Here is a 19,431-nt window from a genome sequence, read left to right as displayed (position 1 = left end):
ATTCATGATAAAAAACAGGTTATCCACCCTATCATACAAGTTCTGCCCTGATGCTGGCCCTGTTTCTGCTGAGGTACTGGGTTGTTTTGCAATTTGTGCTGCAGCATGGGCATCAACCCTTTTGATGTAATTTTCCAGGGTAAGCAGTCTTCCTACACCACTTAATATACTGGGGAGGCCTCTGTTCTGTAATGCCAGGAATCTGTCCAGGAATTTGTTGATCTCAGTCTGCATATCCTGTGTTCTCCTCTCCAGCGTTCCAACTAGACTTCGTAGTGTCAGGACTCTTTTAACTACTGAGATTGTTTCAGTCCTGTTGGTAATTCCTATTGTGGCCAGCTGAGAGCTTGTCTTGTTATTTAAAATATTGATCATTCTGCTGGCAGCATCTGGCATGTGGCCAAGGCTTGCTCTTGCTCTGTGTATTTCCTTGTTTGCCTTTGTGATGAGTGCTATTTGCTCATCCATAGTCTCAATATACTGCCACTGCTTGGTGATGGATCGACCAATGTTGCCCCAGAGGACTGCTTTTAATTCTGCTGTTACTTTTTCTAGTGCAAGCTCTTTTTCTAGTTCAGCTATTCTCTTTTTTAGAGCTTTTACCTCTCTTTCCTTTGCTGCCTCATTCTGCTTGCTTTTGTCAAATCTTTCATTCACCTTAGTCAAAGACCTTTTGACTTCATCAAGCTCTTTCATTTGGGATTCAAGAACTTGGATCTCAGCTTGCAGCTTCTGCATATCCAGACTAGGAGTCTGCTCTGTTGTTGGCGTAGTTGTTGCTGTAGATGGTGCTGTAGTTCCTGTCTGCTGAGGAGGAAGAGTAGTTGTTGGAGGAGCTTCTTCAAGATTGATTACTTCCGAAGGGGGCTGGGAAGTTTGGCCCTCTTCTCTCTGTTTCAATGCTGTCTGTAATGCTGCCTTTGCAGCTTCTGATTGTCCTAGCTGGTCCTGAGTCCGAACCAGCTCCTTGTATAAGGATATCATTAAATCCGTAGTATCCTTTTCTAGCCTTTGCTGAGCAACTTCATCTGTTTGAGGATGGATGGTGGCTGGGAGCTTGATTTTCTTTCTTAAGGCAGCCATGTCTTGATCCCTTATCTTCAATAGTTCTTGGATACCTTTAACATCTTTAGGATCATGTCCTATTTCTATAATTACATCCTCCAAGGACTTGATTCTGTTGTCCTTGGCTTGTGATGATGCTCTCTCCAATTCCAGCTGAGAGGCTGTATTATCAAGGCTGCTCTTCAATTTGTAGTTTTCCAATGTTTCATCTGCCAAGGAGGCATACACCATTTCACCAGTTTGTTTATGCAGTTCGATTTTATCCATAGGGTGTATGTCTTTAGCCAGAACCTCCATGTTGGTCCTTAAGTAATCCGAGGTAGATTGGGGATGAAGAGCTGTGGGCATGAAATGACTCATGATCATTTTGCCTTCACTTACATCAAAGGCAGACATGAGTCTTTGCTGATTGGTGGGAGCCAGGTTCAGCAAATGATTGTACAGCTGTACTTTAATAGGATCACTCCTCCTTTTAATGTCGATAAATTGCTGTTTGATGCTTACTTGTCCTTCTTGGTGCTGGCTGGAGGAACTGACCTCTCCTCCCATAGCTCTATCATGTTCATGCTGGAATGAACTGGCTGACACTTCTCGGCTGGGTGGACCCATGCCCATTGCTTGTCTTATTGCTATGTCATCCTCTGGAAAGTCATTTAATCTTTGTCTTTTCTCTCCCTGATTGATGGATGAAGTCAGGGGAGTCTCTCTATCTCTTTTCCTGGTTAAGTCCTCCTTTTGTGGGGTTTGGAGGACCGAGGCATCAAAAGTAGTTTCTGCCCTAGGAGGCACTATATTCTGAGCCTGTTGCTCAGTGGAACTAGGAGTTTCAATCACCCTTTCTTGCTGCAAGGGTTGCTGTTCCTTAAGTGGCACTTCTTCTTGCTGTTGCCCTTCTTGTTGCTGCTCCATCTCTTCTTGTTGTTGCACCAATGTTTCCACTTGCTCTTCTGTCAATGGAGGTGGCTGTTCCACCTGTTTCCCTTTATCTTTACTGGCTGTTTGTGGTGTTTTCCCGGCAGCTTGCTGCTGTGTTGTTGATGATGTAGTAGCTGCTCCAAGCTGCTTTTTGTATGAGAGGGGAACCTGTCCACAAGTTTCTAAGTCAGCTTCCTTTTGTATATTTCTAGCTTCTCTTTCTAGAAGCTCTTCAGCAGTTATTTCTTCTTCTAAGGTACCCTCTTCCCAGCTTAATGCATTGGCATACTGTTCAATCTCAGGTTGTCTCTTGTGTGCATAACTACCCAATTTGTATTTTATCCTCCTGAGGGAGACAAAATGATTGGGGTCGTAGGGTATCCATTCAAAACTAGTTTGCAGTCTGAGGCCTTCCAGGATAGTGTTTGCCTCTTTCCATCCCTCCTATTTTCTGTTATATAGGAAAGGACCCAGCTGGCTTCTCACCTTTAACTGTGATTTCTTGTTCTTGCTCTGAAAATGCAGGTAGTCTGAGTTGCCAAACTGTCTGAAATATTCCAAGGCAAAAAGCCTCATGGGGACATACCTTGGCAACCTAAAAGGGGTCAACTCACAGCCATATATTCTGATGACTGTGTGGTTCTGGTAGAGGTACCAGTTACCAATGCTGTAGGATTTATTCAAATGGAGAATTCTTCTCATATCATCAGTTAGTCTAGGAGGAGGAGTACCATGCAATACTGTCATGGCTGGATAAATGAATAAGTCAATGAACTCAGAGTATGTGTAAGGGGATACAGAGGTATGATGAAAAACAGAGGTCCAGAACACAACTGATCTTGGATTTCCCTGGGCATTGAGTTGCTTCAAAGGAAAAGAGAAGGTGGCTGGCTGATAAAACAAGAACAGGTGATATATGTATGAGGTATACCTGAATAGTCTTTCCCTTTTCAAGTTCATAAACTGGTCATGGATTTTATCTGCAATGTATGTAGCATAATCATAATGTACAGCTGGGGGCTTACCAGGAGAGAATAGAGACAGCATTGCCATTATGCTTTCATCCACATCCTCCATTCCCTTGAATCCTAGGGCATAGCTGATCAAATCCACTAACATCCTGCCCAATTCATTTAAGTACTGATATCCAATAGGAGGAGTTCTGATGGATTCAGAGCCTGGTTTTACAAACAACTGATTGATTTTAATGATTTGGTCAATTGACAGCTGGTTCCCTTTCTTTATCAAATTCTGCATATGGAGGGGGGTCAATTGCTTGGCAATATGGAAGTGCAGCATCTCATTAATACTCTCTGGGGTGATGTGGAACAGGACTGAGCCTGTGGGGCTGATGACAGCTCTTTGGTTTGGGTCATAGCATTCCTGGCAGCTGTAAACCAACTCTGGCATAGGATTTACCTGGGGGAGGTTGTAGATGGGCAAGTTTGAGTCCCAAATCCCCAAGATGTCTGCTCCACTCAGGTGCTGGGCTTTCAACTCATTCAACATCTGGATATTATACTTGGAGCCCATAAGAAACCAGTCCAGCATTTGATAATCCATATCTCCCAGGGCTTTCCACTCCAATTCCTGGTGAGGGGCATTGAGGGGCTTGATGTTGAGAGCAATGGGAGTCTCCATGATCTTCTTCAAAGTTCAACAATTGTAGGTGGATGGTTTAATGGAAGCAACATAGAATAGAAGTGATTTTCTGTAAAAACAGTTTGTATCTCAGGTACCAGAGGAGGAATTTACACAACAGCAGTTGAAATACTGTTTGTTTCAGGAGTAGGGCTTCTCTATGGTCTCACTATGTCCTCTTTTAGCGGGTGAATTGAGTTTAACAAGAAATTTGCCGGGAATACGCAGTGAATATTGTTTTTGAGCGAAATTACAGGTATTAAGGCTCGGCTGGCGTTTTTGGACTTCACAGTTGCAAATGTGGACGTGCAGAGGGAAATGGCCGGTGAAATTATGAATTTTATCTTTTCTCTAGCCCTCTGAGTAATTTTATTTTCAATTGCAGGCGTATGGAGGATAGAAAACGAAAAATACCTGGTAATTTACGAACAGAGGTCGTGCACGCGTGCAAGGTTGATGCTGTGGAGGTCATCTTGGTCGACTGAGCAGGTTGGCAGAGTTTTGGGACGTAAACGGTCATGCAGAGAAAACAGTAGAGAAACGCGCAAAAATGGGAAAAATAGGCGTTTTTTGGCTTAATATGGGCTTTTTTATGATTTTGGCGCTTTTTAGTGATGACGTCAGCATGACGTCATTGGTAGGCCAATGGTGAGGTGACGTCAGCTGACGTCATCGGGTGACGTGGCGGTAAACTATTGGTCCATGGGGGCGATGAGGTGGCAGCCATGTCATCAGTGAGGTGGACGAATAATGGAGACAAGGACAAGCGGGCGTGACGTGGCGGTATACAGTTGGAAAACGGTTGGCGGTTAGGACCGTAGCGGTTACGGTTAAGGCTAGCCGCTACGGTCTCTCGGGGCGGTTTAGGTACGGTCCCAGAAATGTCAGACCCGGCTCCGAGAGCCCTTATTGTTTGACGCGTGGCCTGCCCGTGACGTGACGCAACGTCACTTTCTCGGGCGGTAAAGGACCACCATGGGGGCCGCTCCGATATTGCTGTGGATCGTCGGATCCTCGGGACCTGATCCGACGGTGGGCGGAGCAACAACGTGCTCGGAGTATATGCGCGGGCGGAAAACTTTGGGTTGTGGGTTTTTTGATGTTTTTTCAATGTTTTTCCATTAAAACAAACTGCGCGCTAGCCTTTTGGAAATGTGCCAGAGGCGGGTTTTTTAGACTTTGGGTAATTTTTGCAAAGGATTTAAGGGTAAAAGAGGGTTTATAAGGGTTTTTTCAATGCAAATGGTGGTTTGAGGAGCAAGTTGGCTTGTAGCAAGGGGGAATGGGACGTGATAGGTTCACCAAGGTGACCAGAGGTCACTTTGGTTCCTTTTGAAGAACATATGGCTATAATGCCAAGGGGAGGAGTATTTATAGAATTTGGGGCTTTATACACCATAGTGTTAATACTATTAGGGGAAGGGTAAGATAGGGGAGCTATATAGTAGAATTAGAGGTTAATATGAATGAGGGAGCAAATGAAGGGGATCTCACTGAGTTTATCTGAAATTGATTTAGTTTTGAGAGTAGATCAAAATGAAAAGATTTTAGACAAGAAATGTGGCTTCTGAATGAACAAGAACCACCATAAAACCATGATCTCTCTCCATGAATCTCAGCTGAAAAAGGGAATGTTAGTAATGAAATGAAGGGGGAAAGGGGAGGTTAGTCATGCTCCTTGCTGCAATTTGATGGAATTAACCACTTTGTCTATTGATAGATTTTGCCTTGGCAATACATCTTTTGACATATGTGCAATGGTGAAAATGCCCTTTCTGCAACCACAACTACTTACCCAGCTATTTTCCTAGCATTTTTTGTTTCTCCATTGGAGGGTGCACTTGGACTTGCAAACCCTTACTTGCTTTTTCTTTTCTTTGGCTTTTCTTTTTTCTTTTCTATCTACTTCTACCCTTATCTCTTCCAAGGTCCCAGATTAAGCTGTTGGGAACCTTTTCTTCTCTACCTAAACTACTTGTCTGCCAAGATTGAACAGTTTGGACAGACTCCTTTCTCTATTCTAAAACAGAAAATTTAAATATGGCATGACCCAGTTTAAACTGTTGGATCACCCATCAAAATTGGAATAAGGTCATCAACATTGAAACACTTTACACACCTTCTGTTCTTTAGGAAATATGGGATCTTTGTGATACCAAAGCAGAGCATATTTGGACTTTCCCTTGCCAATCATGAAATATGAAACCTATTGGTATAGGTATCCAACAGGTTGACATAGGAAATTGGAAACCTCGACTAGGAGTAAATTTCATTGTGAAGGATTGGGTGCCATTGGACCAGTGGAGGGCAGCATGTTGGCTACCCAAAGTAGCCCTTTACAAGCCATCATAAAGTGGCGTGTGATAGACAAAGGCTGTGTGAATTTTGGAGCGTAATGTGCAGTAGTTTGATGGACAAAAGTGACTGCTAGATTGGCATATTGGAGCTCAAGTATTGGCCAGCCTAGAGGAGCATATTTGATGAGCTTGTTTTCATTGAGTGTTCATTGAAGCATAAGTGAATTGTAGCAGTGATAGGTGGAATCCCTCCTGGAGACTCAATGTATTGTCTCTTGATGGACTAAGGGGCATCTAGAGAGCAGAATGGGAGCGAAGGACCAGTGGGACAAGATACGACATAGATTTTGTAGCATGATTGCCATTGTATCTTGTATTCCATATAATGTTATATTATTCAGATTGGTTTAATATAAAAAATATTGGGTTGTGAATTATTGTACAATATTTTGTTAAAAATTATCTATACTTGTGCATATATGATTTACTGCTTCATATTTTCCATTGTGCAAAGTTGTTATGTTGAGATTCTTGGTTTGGTAGCATCAGAAATTCTAAGATTCTATCTTAGACCCAAGATCATGGAAGTTCAACATGGTATTAGAGTGTGTCTGAGCTACTTTGGAAGATAGTGAATCATCAGAGTGCACAATGAAGTATATCTTAAGAGGGAGTTGGTCACATTGTAGGTGAAGGGTTCACTACAATTTCGAAGTTGCACGCTAATCTCCGGTATGAGGACAGGTTGGAGGGGTTGTCCAACTATAGTCCATGGAAGGAAAGGATCAATTTGGTCTTGAGGGTCAACGGGAAATGGGAGTTTACTGAAAAATCCATTAAAAATCCAACTGGCCCAAAGGACTTGGAAGTGTACGAAGATTTGGATACGAGGACGATATTGATCATACTTGATGGTGTAAAGGATCCCCTAATACCTCATTTGTCTAGGAAAAACACTACACATGAGATGTGGATGGCTCTTCAGAATTTCTTCCAGAATAAGAACGAGAATTGCGTATTGGTATTGGAGGATAAGTTGAAGTCCACCAAGATGATGCATGGTGAAGGAGTGACTGCGTATTTGACGAGATTGTCTCAGGTCAAACATGAGATTGTTGCCATTGGTGTGACTATTTCATAGAATTATATAGTGAGGATCGTCTTGAAAGGGTTCATCGAGGAATGGAATCCCTTCATAAAACAGATCATTTCTGGAGATAAGTTGGAAAACTAGAATAGGTTGTGGGACGAATTCATTTACGAAGAGTTATGAGATGAGGATCTTCATCCAAAGAAGATGGCTTCAGATGATGACATAACACTTACGACATGAATGAAGGGTAAGCAGAAGAAGGACTTGAGTAAATTCAAGTGTTTCAACTGTGGTGAGATGGGTCATTTTTCGTCGAGATTTCCAATGAAGAAGAAGGGAGAAGAAGAGAAGAAGAAAGGGAAGCAGATCGTTGGTGTTGCCACTTCTGCTGAGATAGATGCTCTCACCAGAATGTTAGAGGAGGATGACTTTGCCATGATCTCTCATTTCTCGTAGGGTACTATCGATGAGGATGGATGGTATGTGGATAGTCATGCATTGAAACATATGACAGGGTCACGAGAGGTTTTCAAGACTCTAGTTGAATGGGACTCAAATTTTCACATGGTGTTGGGTGACAAGAGTCAGAAGGAGATCTAAGGATCATGATTTGTGTCATTCAGGATGGATACAAAATGATTGATGCAGGTTCAGGATGTATTGTTTGTACTAGGACTCAGATATAGCTTGATATCTATCTTGGTGATTGAGAAGAAGGGGTTTGAGGTTTTTTTTCCAAAATGGGAAGGTAAGACTCAGACCTAGATGCTCTAGCGCTATAAATATTACACTTGGAGTTAGAGAGCATGACCTATATAGGTCGACGGGAAAGCCTATGGATCATGGGCAGAAGAAGCAGGTGGAGCAGATCCAGGTTCCAGAGAAGCAGTTCCAGATGCAGGCTTTAGAGGGGTAGGTACAGGTTCAAGAGAAAAAGGTCCAAATTCTAGAGGATCAAATAGAGTCAAGTTCTAGTGGGAGTTTGCAAGTTCAGAGGGAGACTTTGCAGCCCAAGAAGAGTGTGTGGTCAATGGGGAGCAAGGGTGCTTCCACATCTGCTAAGAAGGAATCATGGAGGGATTGGAAAGTGATACAGGAGAAGGAGAAAAAGTAGGATGCTTCGAATGACAGTGACACTTCGCCGAGATATGTATTTCATGGTACAGGGATCGCTACAGTGGTGAGCACCAAGATTTGGGTGAGCAGTGATGATCATGATGGGTTACTTCCTAGCCTTGGAAGTACCTCCCTCGTTAAGAGGGAGTGTTTATTTTTTAGTAACTTGGGAGGTACTCCAAGCCCTAGGGTTCAGGGTTTGGAGGGTGGACCACCATAAGAGTCACTTGTGGGCTTCAAACCCAAGGTTGGGTTTTTGTACCCATTGTTGCTTGGGCCAAAACTACACATTTTGACATGTGATGGATGAGGATGATATTACTTTTCGAGATGAATTTGACGTATCAAAAATCATTTGATTCTGAGTTTTAGAAATGGAGTTATGAATTTTTGAATGGTATGTGTGAGCATGGTGGCACAAGGTCAAGGTCAACTTGATGTTAATAAGATTTATGATAGTGTGTCAAGCCCTAAAATGATGTTCGGAGGTAGCCCTTGTATTTGGTATAAATACAAGGTGAGTGAGCATCATTTTAGCTCATCCATTCATGTAATGCAAAGCATAAGAGGAGAAAAAGAAACTCAGTTTAGGAGAAAATAGTACCTCTATTTGGGCCGTAGGTAGGAGTGCATTTCAGCGAAGGAGAAAGGTCGTTTTGAAGGTTTCTTATGGCTATTTGAAGGCCTATTTACACCTGTAGGAAGGTTGACTATGAGGAGGTGAGACAGAAGGTATGTTGGGGCACATTTGTGGTAAGGTATCTCTATTTTGAGTAGGTCGTGGTATAGGAAGGTTGGTGTGTTAGGCCATGTGCCTTAACACCTTACAAAATGCTTGTGCGGGTCTATTTTAGGGATGGTTTTTGCCGAGAACATGAGTGTGGAGGCAAAGGATACACTTGCTGGTAGGTCACAGTTATTTCCAGGGACTATCTGGGTATTTAATAGGGTTGTTAAAATGTGCTAGGTGCCCTAACCAGGAACAGTCAAGGACATAGTCATACAATAGACTTAGAGTTGAGTTTTCCTTGCATTGGGTCAAAGGGTTGACCATTTTTGGATCAGAATCTATTGCAACCTGTGGGAGCCATGAGTTGAGATTGACTTGGGCAATTGGAGACCTCAACTAGGAGCGTATTTCATAGTGAAGGATTGGGTGCCCATTGGACTAGTGGAGGGCAGCATTTTGGCTACCCAAATTAGCCCTTGACAATACATCATAAAGTGACGTGTCACAACTGAAGGTTTGGTGAAGTTTGGAGCCTAATGTGCAGTACTTTGATGGAAAAAAGTGACTGCTAGATTGGTAGATTGGAGCTTAGGTATTGGCCATCCTATAGGAGCTGATTTGATGAGCCTGCGTTCATTGAAGCAAAAGTGACTTGTAGAAGTGATAGGTGGAATCCCTCCTGGAGACTCCATGTGTTGTCTCTTGGTGGACTAAGGGGCAGCTAGAGAGTAGAATGGGAGTGAAGGACCAGAAGGACAAGATACGACATAAAGTTTGCAACATGATTGTCATTGTATCTTGTATTCCATAGATTGTTATATTATTATGTTTGGTTTAATATAATGAAGATTGGGTTATACATTATTGTACAATATTTTGTTAAAAAATGTCTATACTTGTGCATATATGATTTATTGCTTTATATTTTCCACTATGGAAAGTAGTTATGTTGAGATTCTTAGTTTGGTAACGTCAGATATTTAAGATTATATCCTAGACCTAAGATCGTGGAAGTTCAACAACGTTTATTGTGTATTCGTTGTATCGTGACATGTGTATTAATTTTGTTGTACACTAGGTGCAAATGTATGTGTTGTGTTGTACACAAAGTGTAGGTTTATGTATTTTTTTGGTACACCATGTGTGGATGTATGCATTTGATGTACATTATCTGTATGTGTACATGATTGAAGAGGAGAGAAGGCACTAGGTGCTTTCCGGGAGTAGCAACTGATCAGGTTTGTGTACAGAAATGACAAAGAACAAAGGCAGAAGCAAAGAACAATTTAAAGGATAAGTATCAGCATTTTATTTTAGTTTTAATTATACACATAGTCTACGATTTTGATTTATGATGGTTGTGTTTTGACCCAATCAGATTTGATATGTTTATACATGATGATTTGATCGAAGATCTAGTTTTACTTTTTTGTGATAGGAAGTAAATAGAATTGCAAGTGTACCTTATTGACGAGCCACCAATGAGGTATGATTTGAATTTATTTCAACTATTTTTTAGTCTAATGGAAATAATGTGCTTGCTACAAGAAAGCATGGAAAGATGCCCAGTTTGGGTGGTTGGAATTGGTTGCAAAAGAATTAGAAGTAGTAGAAAAAAGGAATTGGAACATGCAACAGTATGATGGTAAAGCATTCAGGAGCATGTGTTATAGACATATCTGGGCACTTAAACCCCAATCACATATGTCAATAAACCAAGGGCTCTTTAACCCATAAAAGTGTTGTTTCATACCCTAAAGGATCATGGTCGACTGATTACATCATTTCCCAGAAGTTCCACTTGAAAAACCACTCAAAACTGGCCAAAACTGGACCATACTGATTGCTCCATGGTCATGGTGCGATGCATACTAGCTGCTACACTAGCCAGGTGTGATGCATACTGAAAGAGCCTTCTGTGGGGTGCGATGAGTGAGAATAGACAAATGGTAGAGACAGTTTGCTAAGTGGAAACCCAGGGAATCTTCTAGAAAATTCTCATATGACACTTGCCTCTTCGAATTCTCCCAGGGATGAGTAAGAGATCAAATAAATCTCCAAGTGGAACCAAGAAATATCAGTGGAATGACACTAATCAGAAACCCAGAGCTGACTCACACCCTTGCAACACATCTATAAATGGATCCCTCATCTGAGAGATTTGAAGGCTAGAATTTTGTAATTTGTAAGGAAGTGTTGTTGGTTTCTCTTTGAGAGGGAACATTTTATTGTTGGGTGATCTTGCTTTTCATGTGGTGAAGAGGGCTTTGATGCTGGGAGGATGATGCTGGATCAGACAGCTAGGTTGTAATCCTCTCTTCTAATATTAATAAATCTATTTGAGTTTTCCTCCATATAATCGTGTATTTGTGAATCTTGTTGTTTATGAATGTAATTGTATGGTCAATGTATTTCTGATTCTGCATTGTTTATAGTATTATAGATCGAGATGCTTTGATGGTGTTTTGTTGCTTTGCCTCTATAGGTATTCTCTAAAGCGGGACAAGTAGGAGAGGAGTGGCAAGCTCTATCAAGGGAGAGAGGAAACAAGCAAGGAGCCAAGTACAAGATGCAGGTTGGTCCTCTTTGCTTCTCTCTTATCTATCATACATAAAGGAAATCACAATTTTCTTTGATTATTTGTTTCTAAGATAGTTATCCGTCTTAGTGGGACTAGCAGATCGAAAAGACACTAGTTTTCCCATAAACAAAATGGCGACTCCGCCGGGGAGCGATTATTTTGTTTGTTTGTTATTGTTGTTTGCTTTATAAACTATAGACGGAGCCTGAAGCTAGCCAGCTAGCCTTCGAACTGTTCTTGCTATGCAATTGCAAAGTAGATAAATGTTGCTTCAGTCAATCTTCGGGTTGGTTTATGAACTGAACATCTGACTTACAAGCATCCTAAATGCCCTTGTGGTAGCTCAATAACCTCCTAAGATCATACCCCTGTACTTTGTTTTTACTGTCTATCATAGCTCAGCCTAAATCACTGAACTTAGCTGCAAATTTTGAGAAAAAACCAAGCTCAGTTTCGTTCCCTAGCCCATCGCACTGTCTGTAACTGGCAGCCTATATGCATCGCACCTCCCATGTGTTGCAGGTGAGATGCATCCCTGTTTCCCTTAAGGACAGGTGCGATGACTGAATGATATTGTTTCTCTCTTTGGAATTTGGTTTTTTCCCTCCTTGTTTTCAGCTCTATTCAGTAGTTTTGCTGCATATGATCAGTATCTCATTGTTGAAGCCATCTTCATTTACATTATTCAGCCTCCATTAATTTTGATATGTAAATGTTTTTATGTATTTTTCCATCATTTATTGTCCTCCTTTTTCGAAAGTAGCTTAATCAAACTGTTGTTTTTGATGCAAAAAGTGTCGAAACTATCATTTTGAGTAAAAAAAGAAGAGTTTCGTAAAGTCTGCCTCCTCTAGATAGTTGATTGTAATTTTTTCATTGTATTTGATTCGAATTGTCAATATTTGAAGTGTCGAAAGTAGTTTTCCATTCAAAATCGAAAGTGTCTTTTTAGTCTTCCTTTCATTTTGAAAAGAAATTGTTGAAATGTTGCTTTGAAGAAATAGTTCAGATCTGTACTAGTTTTCCTTTTTGCATTCTCACATTAAGGAAACAAAAAAAAAATACATGCATTTTCCTTTGCATTTAGACTGTGTGCAAAAGATTATTTAGGAAAAGTGCATTTAGTGTGCACTTTTTGCTCTATGTTGAAAGAATCATACTCTTCTTTCCTTAGTAGCTAGGATTTTCATTGCCAAAAGAAAACAAATAACTATTTATCATTTTAGATTGCATATTTAGGAATTTTACATCTACATCATGCAGTGAACCTTGAAAGACAGACTTCTAAGAAAGATCAGCTCTAAAATAAATCTCAATGAACATAAAAACGCTTTGGAACCTAACGGAACACATCTAGAAGTCTAGGCTAGAGACGTATTCCGGCGTCGTAAAACCTAGTGACTATCGTTTTCATCGAAGGTTGCGTGATTCCTCCTCTTTCATACGACAAGTGCCAGTACGGACTTGTGATCCTCGTACCGTCGAGTATATATTGGGAGACCACAATAGGTTGATATCCTTTATCCTTAGGAAGTCGTGTCTACTGCCCTCTCAATCGCAATGCACTGAACACAACATTCGGGAAGATTGACTGTCGTACGTAAAGTCCTTGGTAATTTCTATTTAATTTACCACAAAGGTGTATATTACAGTTTTGCGATTGGTTTGGTAATCCCTCTGTCTAGGTTTCCATAGTAGTCACTTTCATTCCTTTTTGACTCCTTAAAAGAAAAGGTCCATATGAGCACTTGTCACTTCAAGCTCATTAAAAATCGAAGGCGATTAGAGTCATCTTTAGCTTTTTCTCGACTCTTAAAAATTGAAAAAGAAAAGTTGTGTCAAAGCGTCATAAAATTTATTTAATTCGGAATAACATCCTTGTTCCTTAGTTGATCTTAGGTTGAGGTAGTGGAGTCCACCAATCAAGGAATCCCTCTCGAGGGGAATCCTAGTCCTTTCTCTGCTTGGGGAGATATTGGTGCTCCATACATGGCTACATTGTCCCTTCTGGGAATCACAATTGGCCTGCCTATATGGCTATTCTCAACCTCTGTCATTCAGAACACTGTAATTCCTCAACAATCGAATTAGCAACCAGTTGACATTGAAGTTGACCCCTCGCCTTCTACTTCGTTTGTTTCTCCCTCCCTTTCTTCCTCTTCGCTTGGTGAAAGCAGCGACGCTAGTAACTAGGTAACTGAGAAGAAGAAGAAGAAAGGGAAGGAGAAGAAGAAGAAGAAGTCAGTCAAGCAAGGGGGCAACCATGCAACATCTAGTGAAAATCTGCACACCAAGCTTTCCAAGCCCAAATATCCATGCATAATATGCAAAGGAAACCATTTTCATCGAGATTGTCCTTGCATTCCTTGGATATTGAGAGAATGGTCTCCCCATTTGCACAATCAGGTGTCATCAACCTCTCGTGATCATGTTGACAGCACACCATCAACTAGTAAAAGTCAAGTCGATGGACAAGAAGGGAAGGTTAGATTTCCATGTAGGCTATGTGAAGGCAATCATGCTCTTCACCATTGTCCATTTTTGGATGAAGCCAAAAGATTCTTGAGTAATCATCCTACTTCATCGCAGCGATTTACGCCTGGATACAAGAAACTCTTACCAAGTCCTTCGCTAGTTGAAAATCTGACTGACATAACTCAACCGTCGGTCGAAATGCCTATCTTTGAAAGTGAACCTTCTGAGCTCGTACTAGACCAAAGACAGCAGGTCGAGATGGCAGTCGACCCAGTCTTACCGTCAGAAGGTCCACTTTCAAATGATACAATTCCCAAAGAGAATGAGAACAATACTGTTCAAATTCTTTTTGTCGACACAGAGTCTGATGAACTTGGGGGAAATCCACCCGTTCCCTTACAACAGGAGCAAAGACCCCCATTTCAAGGGGTTCATTCAACCATTTATCTTATACCCCTCCAAGCAGTCTAGTTGTTTCCTTCGATTTGAATCAAATAGAAAGACCCCGCCTTCCATCTAATGTACCATTCTGAAACATAATACAAGTTTACAAAATGATCGTGTCTGGCACTATCATAGATGAAGGGGCTTCAGTGAGTATCCTTTCCTCAACTGCTTGGAAATCACTTGGTTCGCCGTCGCTTGAGCTTGTAACGCAAAATTTTTTAGGCTTTAACAAAGGAACCAGTCGACCATTAGGTATCCTTCCAAAGTTGCCGATAACTTTGAAAAGGAAAACCGTTAACTTGAATGTGATGGTAGTCCAAGGGCCATTAGATTACAATCTACTTCTTGGACGCGAATATATATATAGCATGGAAGCTATTATTTCCACACTCTTTCCAGTGATGTGTTTCCCGCATGAAGGTAGAATGGTACAACTTATCGACCAGCTTTCATTTCCCAGTTCAAACACAGCTACAAGTCAAACATCATCCCTAAATGGTCTCTTTACGTCAAGAATGTCTCTTTAACCTTCATTCCATCCACTTGACTGCAACGGGTAGTCCAGTGAATGTAACGAAGTTTAGGGGGCATGCACCCTGGTCTGTTATGGCAGGCAAACCCAGCTGAAAAGATAGAGTTCCTTGCAGGTTATATGATCGGCCTAAAACACTATTTCCTTGTAGGTTATATGATTGGTCTGAAACACCATTTCCTTGTAGGTTATGGGATCGGACTGAAACATTTATTTCCTTATAGGTTATAGGATTAGTCTGAAACAGTTATTTCCTCGTAGGTTATGTGATTGGAAGATCACACCATTCACCTTTGTCTATGGACAGAGCCAAGGAAGTGTTTTTGTCTAGCCGCTGATAGAAACAATCCTGCCTAATCGCAAGGACTTCCATATGGTAACCTGGAAACTCTCCTTTTCTCCATGCCTGGGGGCATGCAAACCTTTTTATGCAAGCAAAAGACGACCAATTTCATTTTTTAGTTTTTTAGCATTTTTAGCTTTTTAGTGTCAACTTCTTAGGTTAGGAAGTTGGTCCAGAAATCTCTGCACACCAGACGGACCAAAGGAAGTGTTTTGTCTAAACAGCTGATAAAACCATCCTACCTAACCTCGGTAGTTCCTTAGCTTTAGTGTAGTTAGCTTTGTAGTTTGGTCATTCCTAGCCTACATAAAAAGGAAATGAGCACATGTTATCGTAGAGTTCAAGCTCACTAAAAAATAAACCTACCAATAAGAGACATCTTTAAACGACTAGAACGAACAATGTTTCAATAAGGTTCAATCTTGTTAAAAAATAAACCTACCACTGAGCATAGTTTCTCCCGATTTAAGCTCATTAAAAAATGAATCCACCTTCAACAAACGACCTCTGTGATTGCCATGCTATCAGCCTTTTAACCTTGGTTGTGTTCTACTGTCACCTCCATTCTTTTGGCTGACCATACGCTTCCACTTGATTACTTACCCTTCTGAGGAACAGCTGCGACAAGTGGTTCTGTTAGCCACCCTCTTCACACTGCCATGTTTTGAGAAGTTCCAAGCTTACCTGCAACCAGTTGCTACCTGAAAACACCACTCGTTCCTCAAAAACGAGTCTCTTTTAAACTCTTTTTAGACTCGTTAAAAATAAAAAGATTGTCGAGCTATTGGCCTTTCCAGCTCGTTAAAGTAAGGGGAAGTGCCATCCCTCTTGTGTTTTAATCTTTTTGGACCTGAGGGATTATCCCACAAAAAGATCAAGCGCTTGTCTTTTTCGGCTCACTAAAGTGATCGGAAAAGTCATCCCTTTCGTATTATTTTATAATTTTTCGGACTTAAGGGATTATGCTACGGAAAATGACCACTAGAGTTTCCTTTTCATCCATTTTCAAACTCTATAAACATGAAAAGGATCGAGTTATCCTTGTCGTTAAACTCGTTAAAACTATAGCAACAAAGCCGGACAAGAACGAGTTTCACTGTCGCTAGAATTGCTAAAACATAGCGACAGGTTTTCCCGAAGGGAAAATTATAGAACAAGCACATGTTATCCTCCTCAAGCTTGACAAAAATAAAGAGGTACTAGTCAACAGTGACTGGGAAAAAGGGAAGAAAACTTAAAGAACTTTATTGGTAGCAGGTCGCTCTTGAACATGACACTTTCACTCCATCACCATGATTGAGTCGGGCTGGGTTATTCCGTTCACCGGTCATATCACCATTGGTCCTCTGTACCATCCATATTTTGGGGTTAATGCTACCAATCCATATTAGTGTCGCTGACATGTTCAAGAGAAGTCCTTTAGAGAATTCGCCATCCAGCTAACGCCTCATCCACCGCAATACCTTCACCCTCCATTTTTCATGACTTCCATTCTTGAACCTTGTATCATCAGATCGTTTTCACCTCCAAAAAATCATTTGCTCTGTTTCATGTCGTAGATGTGGGATACATCAAGGCCCTCCTACGACGGGTCACTTCTTGTCGACATCAGCTCATTATCCAAGAAGTTGACTTAGAAACAACCCTTTCAATACTTTGAAGCTTGCATGCCTCAATGGCAAGTTTCTCACTTCCGGCGACAGGTATACATCAATGGCCTTCGACCAAAAGATTTTGCATGGTGTTAGACATCGACTCATATATTCACACCACGTGAATTATATTGTAGTACCTTGAGGGTCATTATCATTATCGGTGACTCCTCTTGCGCTTGTTAATAGTTTACATTTTTCGTTGGTAATCAGGCAATGTTTATCCATGTTTGACTTCAGAACATCTTTTCACATGGATCGACTTGTACATCGGGTGAAGATTGAACGAGTTTTGAAGACCCCAGATCTAGTTTCATCCGTCTGGGCTGCGATATATTCAAGAACATAAATACATCAAATGTACACAAAAACTGCACAGATGCTCATCCAAGCTAAGGGATGATGACTTTGCACATAAAGAATAACCAGTTTGCAACAGCAGACGGTTGTCTGTCCTATGTACATGAAAATGAATTTATAAAGTTGAGCATGGGAATGCCCGCCTCAGCTAGATCATGAAAATAATATGATGATGATGTATTGTATTGTATCTTATACAGGTCACCTTCCAGCTCGAATACCTCAGATCCTCATGATAAAGCATTTCACTCGACATCAAAAGATTTACGGCCTCATGCTTTAGGGGGCAACTGTTATAGACATATTTGGGCACTTCAACCCCAATCACATATGTCGATAAACCAAGGGCTCTTTAACCCCTAAAAGTGTTGTTTCATACCCTAAAGGATCATGGTCAACTGATTACATCATTTCCCAGAAGTTCCACTTGAAAAACCACTCAGAACTGGCCAAAACTGGACCATACTGATTGCTCCATGGTCAAGGTGCGATGCATACTGGCTGCTACACTAGCCAGGTGCGATGCATACTGAAAGAGCCTTCTATGGGGTGCGATGAGCGAGAATAGACAAATGGAAGAGATAGTTTGCTAAGTGGAAACCCAGGGAATCTTCTAGAAACTTCTCATATGACACTTGCCTCTCTGAATTCGCCCAGGGATGAGTAAGAGATCAAAGAAATCTCCAAGTGGAACCAAGAACTATCAGTGGAATGACACTAATCAGAAACCCAGAGCTGACTCACACCCTTGCAAGACATCTATAAATGGATCCCTCATCTGAGAGATCTGAAGGCTAGAATTTTGTAATTTGTAAGGAAGTGTTGTTGGTTTCTCTTTGAGAGGGAACATTGTATTGTTGGGTGATCTTGCTTTTCATGAGGTGAAGAGGGCTTTGATGCTAGGAGGATGATGCTAGATCAGACAGCTGGGTTGTAATCCTCTCTTCTACTATTAATAAAGCTATTTGAGTTTTCCTCCATATAATCATGTATTTGTGAATCTTGTTGTTTATGAATGTAATTGTATGGTCAATGTGTTTTTGATTCTGCATTGTTTATAGTACTATAGATCGAGATTCTTTGATGGTGTTTTGTTGCTTTGCCTCTACAGGTATTCTCTAAAGCGAGACAAGTAGGAGAGGAGTGGCAAGCTCTATCAAGGGAGAGAGGAAAAAATCAAGGAGCTAAGCAGAAGATACAGGTTGGTCCTCTATGCTTCTCTCTTATCTGTCATACATAAAGGAAATTGCAATTTGCTTTGATTGTTTCTTTCTAAGATAGCTACCCATCTTAGTGGGACTAGTAGATCGAAAAGACATTAGTTTTCCCGTAAACAGCATGAACATTTTGGGACACTGGTACCCAATAGTGTCCATAAATTTCCATGAGCATGCTATGACTGGTATGACATTTTTTAGGCAAGGATATTCCTTGGTGTTTTTAGACCTTCCGATGCGAGGAAACCTTGCCAAGGGATGGATATTTCGAGGGACTATGTAGCAGAGAAGGGGATGCCAACAAAACTTGGAAGGTGTGTGACTGCATGGAAGGGGGGTGACAAAATTTCCTGAGGGACTATGTAGCAAAGAAGGGTAGGTCAAGGAATGAATTCGTTTTGGTCATTATAATTTCCAGATGGAAGCATCAGTAGATTGGGTGTGTGCCTTGGAACAATGAGTCGATAACAGTTCACTAAGAGAACAATTAGTGCAAGGATCGTAGCGTTTAATATTGGATGCAGGTTTGAATTTGGAAATGGATTTTGGACTTCCTGGGAAGGAGGTGAATCCTGGCACTACTTTTGAGGGTGGAGGTGTGAGCCTCTAGATTCCCTTGTTGATTGATGTGCGCATTGTATCCTTTCATTTGTTGGTTAGAGAAAATATGCATGTGTATATGTGTGTATTATTGTAAATATTGTATCAAGTTGCCGTTATAAAGATCCATAGAAAGTACGATTATTTTTTGGTTGAATAAAATGTGCATGAGTATATATATGTGGTTGTTATTGTAAATAACATAATGAGTTGTGTTATAAAGCTCTAGTAAATAGTATGATTATTATATTTTCAACAATAATCATTGTAAATACTGTAAAGAGTTGTGTTATAAAACTCCATAGGAAGTATGTTTTGTTTTTAGTGGTTTATTAGTCATAGGCGTCATAGAACAATGAGGATGGTG

This window comes from Pinus tabuliformis, chromosome 1_2 (assembly GCF_031772625.1).
Source record: "Pinus tabuliformis cultivar Carrire ecotype Pingquan chromosome 1_2, CPIR1, whole genome shotgun sequence".
Lineage (NCBI taxonomy): Eukaryota > Viridiplantae > Streptophyta > Pinopsida > Pinales > Pinaceae > Pinus > Pinus tabuliformis.
Note: the sequence above shows the minus strand (reverse complement) of the source record.